Genomic DNA, 14,040 nt, shown 5'->3' on the forward strand with positions numbered 1-14,040 from the left:
AGCCGATGATCTCTCGAGGTCCCTTTCAACCCGTACAATTCTGTGATTCTGTGATCCTGTAATTAGTTCAAAGGAGCACTTATTTGGTTCACATCAAAATTATTTATTTTCTTTTCTAGGGATAGTGATTCTCTTTTGTATCTAGATTTTCAATGCAGCACTTAATATAGTAGAAAATTGCTATTTGTAACTGGACAAGAATCTGCAAAGTAACACTTTGAATATGCATTTCCTCAACTGGGAATCAGAAATACTGATTAAAAAAAGTGTCACCTTGTTTTACGGTTCAAATGTACCATAAAAACTGTTCCCAAGAAATATCTGGTTTGTATTCACACCAGTTTGGTGTAAATACATATGTCAGCAGATAATCCTCATAGTCCAAGTTTGAGTGAAAACAGACCTTTCCAGCAAATTCAGCCTCACCCTAATTCCTTCTTAAATATGTGATAATTTCTACTTTATTGGGTGCAGAGCATTATTCACTAGTGAGAAAACACTCAATGAACTTAAAAATCTTACCTTTCATAACTCCTACCTTCTCCTATTATCACTGATCTCAGTGACACAGGAACATATTCAAAATGATCATCAAACAAAAAAGCACATGCCTTTTTAGATTTTAAATTATATTTTTCAAGGAACTGACTAGCATAAAAATGAATCATAACAACCTTTATTACAGATACGTTCTTCTTTTCAACAGCTGAAGACTGTTTCTCTTCAGTGCAAAATGACTTAGCATTTAAGCAGACCAGGAGTCAGGAAACACCGAAACTCTACAGCAGTTACGAAGTAGCAAAAGAGTAAAACCTGGATTTCTTTATCTGCATTTTCAAGCCGTTATACCAAGACTGTGTTAAGACAGCCCAGGAGGCGGGCAGGATACTACACTGTAATCACAGTTATTAAGAGCAATCCAAATTACAGAAGTTAAAACAAAATGAGACTTATTTTTAAGAACTGTGTTTAGTACAGCACAAAGATTAAAAAGAATTATTTTTCCAGTTTACAAAGGGCTTTTTAGGACATAAGCTACCATGACGAAATATTGCAATTAATTTTTCTATACCTAATAAAAAAAGTGTTAGATTATGTGAAAGTAAGTTTTCAGTAGAATCTTGAATACCATTCAGGCAGCGTGCATCCTAATCCTCAAAATAATTTCGTTATTCATAATTTAAAAGCTTTTGAAAAAATCAACTTATAATTAGGTTAAATGAGTAAAAATTAGTTTTATCACTGAAATGTGTTGTCAAAAGTAACTTAATGATTTTACTGGGAGGAGAGATGAACCAAGCTTTCATGGGAAATCTCTCCATTCCAGAAAATTAGACAAAGGCTAATTAGCCTTAGAAGACCCTGTTTACAACACTCCTGATGAAAGAAGTTGTCAGTTCAAACACAAATCAATGACTAGAAATACAATTTACATACCTTGTACTAGAGGGAAAAGCTGTAAACTACAAACAAAATCAGTACATTGAAATTACCTTAAAAATAGTTACTGAAAGGAAGTAAAATTTTAAAACAATCTTCACTTTTAACACTGTTTATAGGTTGTGTATCCTAACAGCCAGTCCTGTAGCTTTTGGTCACACATCAATCTATATGGAGAAAGGAAACTAGTGAGCAAACTCTCCCATCCAAGACCCTACGCATGCAGTCCTGTATCACTTCAGGTAGTGAGAACTGCCACTGAGCTCAACAGGGACAGAGTCATACCCGACTTGGAACACGGCTTTATCCTACTTGCATTACTTTTAAATGCAGGGCAGAAAGAAGATACCATCTCAGAATCGGTCAGTAAAAAACTACTTTGGTATTTAAACATGCAGAAAAGTCAAAGAAATGAAAGATTAAATTTTCACAGAGCAACAATTCTCTCCTCCACTGTGAGCCGTACGGTGTCTTTCTGCTGATAATACCTAAACAGACTGATTGCCTTGACCCACGTGTTCATGTGTGGGTTTGGTTCTGCTGTGCATTCAACTCCACAAGTAATAGGTTAAAGATTTCTTCTAAGCATTGTGAGACCTTAAGATAAATATTCCACAGTCCACAGCGCCCTGTTATTAATGTTTCAAAACAGCAGTCATGATCTAGGGAGTCCATTTGCAACCTCTCACATTAAGTAAGGCCTTCTGAAGCAAAAGATGAGTTCCTAAGAAGGTAGGAACCTAAGCAGTTATACATACAGGAGCCCTTGAGGAAAACAATGCCTTTTTAACTTGTTTTAAACTTCTTTACACAGCTGTCCCTGCTTTGCAAAATGTATTTTCCATTGTGATTTACAGTGTACTATAGCTGTTTCTTTGTCAACTTCATAAAGTTATCCACATTTTTTAGTAACACTTCAAACCAGAGTTCCAGCCCACTGGCAGTCCTAGATAAAGCCAAGTATCACGCCAGAGCAAACAAAAGAAAGACCCAGTGGACACAGAGGAAGCGACAGGAAGTTTTGGAAGAAACAAACAGAACAGAACAAAAGTTTCAAAGAGCCTGAGCTGCATCAAGAAGATTTATTTTAAATATTTTTACTCTAACAGTCTTGGAAACTTCAAATTGGGGGTGGGGAGGGAGGCAAGGGCAGGAAGGATTAGAACAGAGAATGCAGTAATAGGGTTTAATCTATTTCTGAACTTTGAGAGTCACATTTAATATAAGTTACACTGCCAGTAAACAGCAGCAGCAACAACAAAAAGTTCCAAAATTCTGTAATTCACTCTGTTGTGATAAACACTAACAGGTAGCAATCCTGCACTGACCTTGTGAACGGACTAGCTGACAAATTGTCAATTAGAAATGAATAGGTTTAGGAAACAGCTTAATGTTAAATGAAAAGTTTATAATATAAATTAGTATTTGATTCACAGGTAACTAACACAACATTTGTTAGATCTGACTGCTTTGAACTCTTACCAAGATTTGTGGACAGAAATAATTTTTAAAAGAAACTTATTTTAGTAGGTTCTTCAAATTTTCAATAATGTAAAAAACCCCACAAAATTATGTTTATTTGTAAGACTACTAGACTACAGCAGATTCTGTTTCAGCTCATACATATGTTGTGGTGCCTGTCCTGCAGAAAGTAGTAAAAGGTCAAATGAAACAGGTAAAGTCTTTAATGTGCAATTGCTATTTACCTTAAGTATTTACAAGATAAACAGTCTTAATGTTACATTCACAGCGTTGCTATGAGGTACAAAGTGTACTATATGTGCCAGAAAGCATTCCATGACTTACCTACAACACCCTCTGGTAGACTGTACATTTCCTAAGCTTCTTGCTCACATCTTTACTACTCTTTTCTACCTGAAGAGAAAAATGCTCAGAATCACCAGTAATTCTGCTTACACTTGCTCAGAGAAGGGAAGCTACCACCTAAGGAATAAAGTACAATGATTTCTCAAAAAAACACAAATTCTTGACTTTGATGCTGCTAGAAAAACAGCAGGCTAGAAAACTACAGGATACTGACTTAGTGCCTATGTTTAAGGAAGGGCTGTTCATAAGCAACAGCAGAACTGTGCACACTGAGGGATTTGTAAACTTCAAACCATTACTTTTCTCATATGCCTTCATCGCACAGACTATACCCACGTGTACAAAAACTTTCATCATGTCCCTTCTTGAATCCCATCTTCCCTCATTAGATTCACAACCACAGTGTAATAAATAGCTTTAAGGGTAACTGCCACCCTCCACCTTGCATAACCTAACGAGCTAATGAGAAAATGGTATTTCAAATTCGTTTCAAACGTATCATGTTTTCTCCAGGATGAAAAAGCCAGACTGCAAGAACTGACTTGACATTCAGCCTTGGTTCATACCAACAGGAAATCCTTATGGTTGTGAAGGAGAGAAAGGAGTGTTTAAGGCACAGACACAACTTCCATTTACCTTTTTGGAGAGCTCCCACGGAAAAAGGAAGACAACCACAAATCAGAAGTGTAACGCAGCCAAATCTCCTCTATAGCCACAAGAAGTTTGCATTTATAATTTAGCAACAGATCAGCAACTCCTTCAGGCAGAACTAAATCACAAACATCATATTGAGAAACAAAATCACTCCTCCTTTCCTTCTACCCTCAGGCTTATAATTAAAGGAAACTCAAAAGAGAACCTCTTTATTTCTATTGCTTGAAAACAAAGAGCCCTGTTGAGTCAGGGAATACATATCTCTTTCTTAACTTCCACCAGAAACTCCTTCTCGTGTGCCCTGAAAATGGATTCCAGACACAGAAGGCAATGACATTGAAAGCAATAGAAAATGCTTTAAAAAAAAAAAAAAGTCAGACTAATAATTCTAAACTGTTTAAAGTATGCAGACCCACATAACCAGAATTAAAATACCCTAATGACATTAAAAAGCTAGACGTTTTCAGAGAAATTGGTAATTAGCACTCAGAAGTGAGGAGGGGCCTTAATCATCATGGAACTTAAAGAACAGCTGTTAATCATTGCCTGTGGGAAAGCAAAGGGCTGACAGGAAGAAAGATGACAAAATTAAGTACCGTATTTATGTTTCTGTTGAAACCACAGTTTTTAAGTGTCTGCCTGAGTTAAAACGTTAAGCTCTGGGCTTGTGTGTTGGAAACACTCTATCAGTTCACTTGAATTGCTTTGTGAAAACATTCTCCAGCAGCTGACTGGCCGTTTCTGTCCTTTGGCTTGTGAGAGCTGTTCTCACGCCTGGTAGCTGTTTGGGTTCATCCCAGATACTTCCATAAGGACACTCAGCACACTGAGCAAGTATGTCACATCCTGGGATGAGAATGCATAGTATCCACAGATTGTGGTAGTTCTGCTGTAGAGGGCATTTATTATGCAAGACTCACACATAGTCTGATCCTGCTTGGTACTCACTGACTTCCAGGAAGGTTGCTTCTGATGAGGCACCACCTGAAAGCTATGAAGGACAAATGGGAAATTCTGGGAAGGCTTCATTTCAAAGCACAGGCCTTTTTCCACGATAAGGAGATTACTGAACTATTTTCCAGAGACGTTCTAATATATAACAGCACATCACAGGCAAAGATGTACAATGAGTACAGATTTTCTTTTAGAGTCACAGTAAGCTTGGCAATGGTTATTCTGGTGGCTTGTGGAAAGACTGTCTCCTTGTCAGCATAGTCACCCTTGTAACAATGAGGTAAAGCCCTGTAAATGCCCCCTTTGGAGAAGATGCCATGTTGCCTGGGATGGATATACCCTGTTTTGGTGCACTTACAGCAATTAATTGTGCAGTTACATGTCTGTTGGTTCAATTAATTGTGCAGCTACAAGCACGCTGGTCCAAACACCATTCTGTCAGGTGTGCTCGTGGTAGCATCTAACCAGAAACAGCTCAATGGAAAAAAGCAGCTACTAAATTTCTAGAAACTGATGAAGTAATCCAGGATGATGAAACAGCTTATCATCCTGATTTGAAAAACAGCACAGGTTTATTGATATGAGTTTCTAGAGTTTCTTCTTAAAAGCCACTGAAGAAGAAGAGTTTGTATTTCCTGAACGCTTGTCCCCTTCTTGCCTCTCTTCAAGATCTGATCTCATAAAAGGCATGGCCTCACTCTATAAACCTTATCATCTTCCTTTGGAATCCACTGTGACAGCATTATTGAACTTAAGCTTGCACTGCACTATACTATCATTACAATGCACAAAAAAAGGCCTACAAATTGGACATGCAACCTTTGCAAACATATGCCATTTTGTTACCATGACAGACTGAAAAAGAGGGCTTGCCAACAACTATTCAACTACCTTTTCCGGTGCATTGCCACACAAGAAGGGCTTAATCTCTGCTTTCTACAATTTTTGAGTCAAGAGTTAGGCTAACCCTTTCCAAAACCACTTGAAAATAATCTCAAACTAACCACTGAGTTAAACTATGGGATAAAAATATCTGTGTAATCTGGTCTAGATTTAATTCAAGCCCTTTATATTTCAAAGAGAGAAAGTTTTTTTAAGAGCTTGTGCATGCTGATGTGGACACATCAGCCATGTGGGATCAGAAGTTGGCTCACTCGTTTGGCCTTCAGGCAGTCTTAACCTACTTTCCAGCTCTTTTATAGATACCTTTATTTGGTACTTATTGCATGACTTGTGGTGATTTTTCCTCTACGTCTTCTACCTGCTCACAGTTCCCAGCCAACTGGAAGCTACTTGCTAATGGTGTGGTTCAAGTTCCATTGTTCACGTGGCTCAGCACATTTTCCTTGCGCTCAAGCAACCTGAGAAGATGCCATCCCAAACTAAGGACGCCTTTACTGCCTCGCCCATCTACAGAAAGCAACAGCATTGGGAGACAGTTTCTGACTTATACGCATAATTTCTCAAAAAAGGCAGGTGTAGAAGGATCCAGCAGCTTTAAAATACCCAATGTTGAAATACAGAGAGTTAGAAAAGTGGGTAAGCCGTCTACCAGACACTACTATTAAAAGCTTGCTAACTCTGCCTGACATCCTTTCAGTCATTATGATACTTTAAAAAAAAAAAAAAAGTAGGATGCTCTGTATCTTAAGGAAAAAAAGGCAAAAGAGCCAAGGCTGCCTCCTGACAGGGAGTTTAAATGCTCCTAGGCTTTGATCTTTCACAGAAAGCACATATCATCACAAAGGCTACAGAACATCCTCAGGCCCTTCTTGAGAGGTGGACTTGGCAACTGGAATAGAAATGAAGCATCCTTTTAAGATTCTAGTCATAAGCCACTGCTGTCATTGCTGTAGTTAAAAGAAAGACTGTAACACAAATGGCATCCCCAACGTTATATTTATGTAATAATTAATTGCAGGGAATGTCACATTCCAGTGGGCACAGAAACTATGGCCCCTGGGGTAATACGTTGCTTTTCTTTCCTGGGAGAGCATGGCACTGGAACAAGAGCGCTATGGTCGGTGGCTCGCTCTGGGTGTCAGACACTCTTTCACAGAGCACTCCGCATAGGGAGGTTCAGCAACGTCGCAGGCTCCTTTCCCGATGCCAAATAAAGGAAGACCGATGGCACCGCACAAAGAAGCCTCTCCGTGTCAAGAGCTATAAACTCCGCCGGACCTGTTGACCCCCGTGACTCAGAGGCATGACTACCCGCGGGAATCAGCCGCGGCTCCCCGCCCCACGGGGCTGGCAAGGCTGTACCGGGCCCGGGCTCTCTGCCTGCCCGCCCTCCCCACAGCCGGGGCGCTGAACGGCCCCGCTCCCACACTGCCGGCCCCCGCGGGCTTCACCCAAGGGCGCGGCCTCCTCACCTCTGCCTACCGGCCCAGCCCAGGCCCCGCGGCCGGGGGGATGAGGCGAAGCCGCCTCCGCCACAGCGAAGGCCCGTGGGGAGCGCAGGCCCGGCCTCAGCGAGCCCGACCCTATCACCAGGCAACCGCCCGCTGCCGCTGTAAACACCGCCACGCACGTGACGTAGGACGCACAGACGGCAGCCCCCACATTACGTCACCTTCCTCATAGCGCCCGGAGGGCCTATAAATAACCCGAGGGAGGGCGCAGGCGCACGGCCGGCGCGGGGCGGGGCAGCGGCACTGGGAACGGAGCCCCGCCCGCCGGCCACCGTACTCGCCGCTCTCAGCTTCTATTTTTGCTCCCTCGTTTCCCCGCCCCTCCGCCGGCAGCCGCCGCGGGAGGACGGAATGACGCCATCCGCTTCCCGGAACGATGACGCGCCGGGGGGGGGGGGGGGGGGGGGAAGGCGGCTGGAATGCGCGCGGGGTTTCGCTGCCTTAAAGGGGCAGCGGCCCTGACGGACGGGCGCAGCTGGCGGGGGTGGGCGCGGAGCCACCGTGCTTCGCCCCGCTCCAGCCCCCTCGCGTCGCCGCCGCTCCGGCGATGGGCCGCGGGGTCCGGCCCCTGCCCGGCCCCTGCCCCGAGCCCGTGGGAGCGGAGCCGGTCCCGAAAGGAGCGGGCGGGCGGGTAGTAGGTGCCGCCCTTCGGTGAGGCCCGGCCCGGGCGTCGCCCCCGGAGGGAAGCCGGGCGGGCCGCGGGGGGTGTCCCCGTTTCCCGGCTCGGGGGTCAGACCCGAAGCAGTGGGGCTGGCGTGAGGCCTGTTGGGGGTCTTCCTGCCCCGGGTCTCCCGGCAGCAGAGCGGGCGAGGTCGTAACGGCCTCGGCTGACGTTCCTCGGGGTTGGCGCGTAGCGGTTCTCTCGAGCACCGCTGGCCCCTTCGATTACCCCGGCAGAGCGGTGCCCCGAGGCCCGGCGGGGCTGCCGGAGCCCCCCGCCCCCCGAGAGAAGGGACAGGCCGGGTCCTGCCCCGGCGCAGCAGCATCGCACGGGTAGTGTCCGTCTGCCTGGGCAGCGCGAACCACAAACACCGCGTCGTTAATGAAAAGGGCGCTGGTTTGCAAAGCGATTCGGCTTTGATGCATTTCCTATGTATTTGTGACCCAAGCACAGAAGCACGAAGCACTACGCGGAAGGCTTTCTGCCCATACGTTAAACACAACCGTGCTTGACGTAGTCAAACATAAACAATTTTAACAGGGCTGAGAGCTGAGGGATTCAAGCTGCAGGTGTTGTCCATAGTAGGCTGTCTCTGGATCGGGGATGTGCTCTGGAATAAAGCCCCTCACTCAGTATAAGGTCGAGATGATGCTGTGGCATCATATTTAGACCATGGCTCGTAGGGAAATCTAGGGTGTACTTAGTCACCTATGGCATGACCTTATATTCCCACCTAATTTAGTAACAGCAGTTGGTTTCGTATGGGGCATGTGAGATTTAATTTATTAACTGAGTTTCTAGGATAAGGGGAGAGAAAGCTGGAAAAGGCATGAGATGAGAAGTCAGCAGATGAAGGGGAAAAGCTCAGAGAGATGGAGCTCCCACAGAAATGTAAGTCTCATCTCCGCTAAGTTTCTCAAATAGGACATTGATGTAAATAGTTACTTAGAAAGAAATATTTTTGATACAGTGCTCTGAGTGCTTTCCAACCCCCCAACTTTTACACTATCTGGTTACGATTTTCATTTCAGTTTTCACCTTTTGTTTAGTTTTGAGCTTTTTTTATTGTAGAGCCCAGTGGGATCTGCCAGAGTACTTAAACTCTTCTGTTCTTAGAGTGATGTTTCAGCCACCTGAAAAAAAAAAATCCCAACCATTCAGATGGTATATCTTATTCATCAGGCTGGCATGTGAGAGTATTGATATATGTTTGAGCATGTAAAATCCTGGTAGGCAAATACCAGAGTAACCCACCTCTGTGTATTACAGGAAAAAGAAAAAAAGGAAAATATGCTGCAGCTTAGCCCTGAGATAGCCAGTGTGTCACAGATGTGTTTTCCCATATATTTTAACTCTAGAACAAATTCTGCTCTTACTGTCCCTTTGGCTGCTTTGAGTTAGGACAAAATATTTTACAAGAACTTCTGGCTTGTTGAAGATCTTCCAGGTTTTTTGCATTATGATCTAAAGGAATTAGCTAAAAGGGTGTTGCTTTTTTTTTTTTTCTCTAAACGATCACTTGCTTTAACTAAACCAAGAAAGAGGTAGAATTAATAAAACATTGGAGATGATTGACTCTGAAATGTAATCTAATTAAGATGTCAGTTTAAATAAATCACTGCTGTTGGAACTAAATAACAAATGTCAAAAGCTGTTTATGTGCAAAAGGTATCTTTGAAGTTTTCCTGGGAAAGTCATTCTTTAAAAATTCAGTATTTTTCATCCTTGCTCATATAAATAATCAGGCAGGCTATTTTCTTACCAGTTTTATGTTTCGATGAATCTGAATTTGATTGTCATGCAAGCTTCCTTATGAGTCATTATCATAATTTCACATCACTCATTAAATGAAAGTTGTTTTTCCCCCCTAAATCCCTTAACCTACTTCTTTCTATCATGCCAGCGGGAGCATTCAGAAACTGGCACTAAGGTGCAGCTCTGATACAAGTTTTCTGTTTCCCCGTGACTCATTTGACATTAACATAATTATGTTACAGGAGTCAAAGTGATTCTCCAACTATGAGTAATGCACAATACTAGAGCGAATGTTTACAAGACACGGAGGCATATCAGCTAGCTGAAGTAACCAGCTGCTGATAACAGCTGAAGTAAGTTGGGGAATTAAAAAGTCTTATAATACAATTATCCTTCTTTGGCACTCGGTGTCATGTACGGCTGTGAGGTGGGTCGCGTGCTCTGTGAGGAAGGATCCAGAAGCAGCACTGTGCTGTAACGGGGAGAAGACTGAGCCCGTGGGTAGTTCGCACAAGGAGTCTTCATAGTTTTCTTCCCACTTGCATATTTATGGCAAAGTCGTGCTCAAGTGAGAGCAGTGATCTTTTCAAGAAGTGGCTGTATTTACCAGGGTGCATTTCAAAACAGAAGTGACACGCATCCTCTCATCCAGGAAAACAAGATCAAAATGAAACAACAACAGAAAAATCTGAGGTCATATCACAAATATTTTGAACTGTGTGTATGTGAATAACACACAAGAAGAAAGCCTATAAGCTATAAGGCAAAATTGAGTGCTGTTACTGCACTGAGATATCTTTTCCTTGTAATAAAAATGCCTATCTGCAGGCTAGCGATAATGTGACAGGGAAGAGTTACGATGAGTGTGTTCCGAATAAATAGGAGAAAAGGTAACTACAGCATTTATAAGCTGTAAGAAAATATTATCAAAATTTAAAAAAAAAAAGCCTTAGCCATGTTGCCTTGTTTCAAGAGTTCCCCCAGAGTTTTAGAAATTAGTGTCTTCTCGGGATTTTTTAAAGTAGTTTGAGAAAATGGGTTAATTTTTTCTGACCTTTTTTTGTTTATAAGTAGATTTGAATGAAACGGGGGCACATTCTATTCAGAAGTTTGCAAACTTTGGCTGGATATCCTTCCGATAAGGCATTATTCAGTAATGTTCTGAGCACCCAGAACATCCCTGGTTTCATAAGAGCTGAGCACACGTCCTTTCTCCTAGGATTAGCCTGTGAAAGTAGAAACCTAATTTTGAAATACCAACACAAACTACCTACAGCTTGCTAGAGTACTAGAACTGAAAATAACCAGTCAACAACTTTCCCATAAAATAATACAAGTGGGAAGGAGGGTCAAATGCAGAAACTAGGTGCAGATAGCAGAACTATTAGCAGAAAGTGTGTTTTCCAGGAGAGATATTCAAAGAATTCAGAAAAAAAATCCACATCACACCCCGTTCTTTATTTCACGAGAAAATGTGCTGAAGCCAGACACTGGGCACGCTTGAATTATCCTCACTGACGCTCAGAGCTGGATGAGGACCAGAACTGGTGAAAAAGTTGTTCGTGGCTGAGGAAAGCTGGAGGAGGGAAGGTTGGCTACCCTCCCCATTTGCCAGGAGAGTCAAGACCTGGAGGTTTTCTGTTGTCTCTGCCGTGGTTTTCATGGTGGGTGAGATGGCATTGAATGGCAACTGCTACAATGACCAGCACGAATGTATTTAACACTTGTTGATAAAATCACCCATCAGAACCCAAACCAAGTATAAACAGAACAATCCAAGCCTCATCAACAGAAATAACTTCCCATAGCACAGTTTAGCAGTCTGAAGTTTAATCTGATTTACTATAAGCTCACCAGGACTGTAATTTTATAACTACAAATGCCCACCTCCATAGCGTGCTGTGCTGCTGGGTTTACATCTATGTTCACTGCTTTTCATTCCCAATATCCCTGACTACCAAATCTCAACCCTCAGCTCAGCTCTCGTGTTAGCAGAGCAGGTTCCTGTACAACAGGTGTATATTGTGCCGCTGTAGTAATGCATAACAGGAAGTCTTTGTAAAATAGTTCTGCTCAGCTCCTTACCAACCTGGAGCCCCTGCTGAAGTCTTGAAAGCAGTACCCCTGCAACGCTCCTGCTTTCACACTTGGCTCTGGGGGAATTTTGTTCTTATAATGATCTTCAGGGCAGCTGCACCACCCCGCATCTCCCTCTCTCCTTCTTGGAGGAACTGCCATGTATTTGTGACATTTATGTTGCGTTCTGCTGTGACATACAACCTGTGCAAATTCCAAGTATTTAACCTTTGTTCCCTGCCGAAGCTTTGCGAATTAAAATAGCAGAGTGAAATAGGCACTGAGGGGCGTTTGCTGGAAGTAACTGATAAAATCTGTGGAGTACTGCTTGCCTTTACTGGTTGGTTGGGTTTTGTTGTTGTTAGCTTGTTTTTCAAGCTGAGCTCCCAAAACAAAATGTTCACCAGTAGTCGGTATAGAAAATCATTACGAGCTTAGAAAGCAAATAAAAGTAAACAGATCCTTCAAGATTTAGCTTATTTTCTGAATTAGAGAAAATTCAGCTGATACTGTTTTTTTTTTTTTTTGAGTTTTCAGAGTATATATAAAATCTTGTAACAAGGCCCAATGTTTCTGTAATAAGAATAGCTATTTTGGTGATAACTGATAACGTGTTGCTCTGAATTAGCAGCAGAAAACAGAATTGCATACCCATGCCCACAGCAATGAAAATAATTTTGGCCCATTCCTTAGCTGGATGAGGCCCCAGTGGCGTTGTTTTCCCTCGGTCCGGATGGAGCAGCACGGGCTGCTGCCGTATCCCACCGCAGGGCAGCCAGGAGAGCAACCTCCCCCACGGATGCCAAGGGATTTCGGACCGTGGTTGTTAATGTCAGACCACCAACATGGTAAAGGGGAGCAGACCTGCCAGGAGCATGAGCTCCGTTAGGAAAGACTCAGGAAAACCCTCGGATGAACAGCAAATGTTGCTGTGTAGGATGGCAGTCGTGCCCCAGGATGTGCTTATGGGCAGAGAGGGGATGAGTTAGTCTGCATACAGAAGATGGCTTCAGCATGGAGCAACCTGGCCTGTTCCACATCTGCAGGATGAAAAAAGAAGCTGGTCAGGGAGCACTCCTGGGCTTTCCCCTCAAGGCAGAAAGGGGAGAGATTTTCTCTGCAGGAAACTCACTGAAGTCAACAAATACTGAAGCTGAGACTTCGTCACTTACGCCAGGGGATATACTGCCAGTTTTCCAATTTTTTCTGCCTTGGTATCCCTCTCTCTAAAGGCTTCTTCCGTGAGATTGTGTGTCAGGTCCCCATATGACTCTTAGAGCTTTTTAGAAATACTGTAAATTTTAATATGTATATCTAATATTATATGTAGTAATATATCTCTGTTAAAATATTTGTCAGATACAGATTCATTTTTATAATTTGTTTCATGTAATGATTTCTCTTTGAAAACAGAATTTAACAAGTTATTAACACTGAAATGCTACACACTAGATTTTGTGCTGTGTTAAAGCCCAATCCTGCTACCACCCACGTATGTGCTTAAACTTAAACATGCAATTACTACAGGACTCACTGGGATTACGTACACAATTAAAATTAAGCATGCATGAAAGTTTTTCAAGGTCAGGATTTCCAAATTCTTTCCCTTGTTAGCATGGGGGGAAAAAAAAGCAAATTAGTAACTGCTTGTTCACGTACTAAAATTGTAGTGGTGTTTATGTTAAGGGTCTTAGAATCATTTGGCAGGCAAAGTATCTTAAAAAACAAGTTTGTATCAAACAACAAAATACAGCCCTCCAATGCTGTGATTGCCTGCCTGAGTGGTTGTATTTTCTAGCAGGAAAGATAAATGCCTACTTTAACATCTAAAGTATGGGGTTTTTTTTTTTTCAAATAAGGTGGCATGTTTCAAAGCAGTGATGAACATTTTTTTAATGTCTTAATTTTATTTCTCCATCAACAAGAGTGTGATGTTTCCAGAAAAATTCAAAACTGAACAGTGTTTTCCTTTGGGATGGAAATACACTTTTCATTTACAAGGTGTGCTGCTGAACTCTTTGCTAAATCACTCATAAAAATGAGCGACAACAGTTCGGTCACATTACAGGTTCAAATGAGATGGTTATGGAAGTGTTGAGAGTCTCTTCTGGCTAAACATTTTCCCACTGCTTTCTAAGAGAAAATCATCCCTGGTGATGGTGTGCTTGGATCATCACAGGAGAAAACAAATCAGTTTCTCACGCCTTGTTAATGATTGCTGTCCTTACTGTATAATGGAAACTTAGTGAAGAAGCTCAG

General features: G+C 42.5%; 1 long non-coding RNA gene across 1 annotated transcript in view; it reads right to left on the reverse strand.

Annotated features, from left to right (window-relative positions):
* Positions 1 to 7,345, reverse strand: part of LOC311190194 — a 43,917-nt gene extending 36,572 nt beyond the window's left edge. Inside the window, exon 1 of the long non-coding RNA XR_014617194.1 lies at positions 7,251 to 7,345. This is a non-coding gene — a long non-coding RNA (uncharacterized lncRNA). The remainder of the gene's footprint in view (positions 1 to 7,250) is intronic.
* Positions 7,346 to 14,040: the final 6,695 nt, after the last annotated feature.

This window comes from Gallinula chloropus, assembly GCF_964237585.1.
Source record: "Gallinula chloropus genome assembly, chromosome: 3".
Classification (NCBI taxonomy): domain Eukaryota; kingdom Metazoa; phylum Chordata; class Aves; order Gruiformes; family Rallidae; genus Gallinula; species Gallinula chloropus.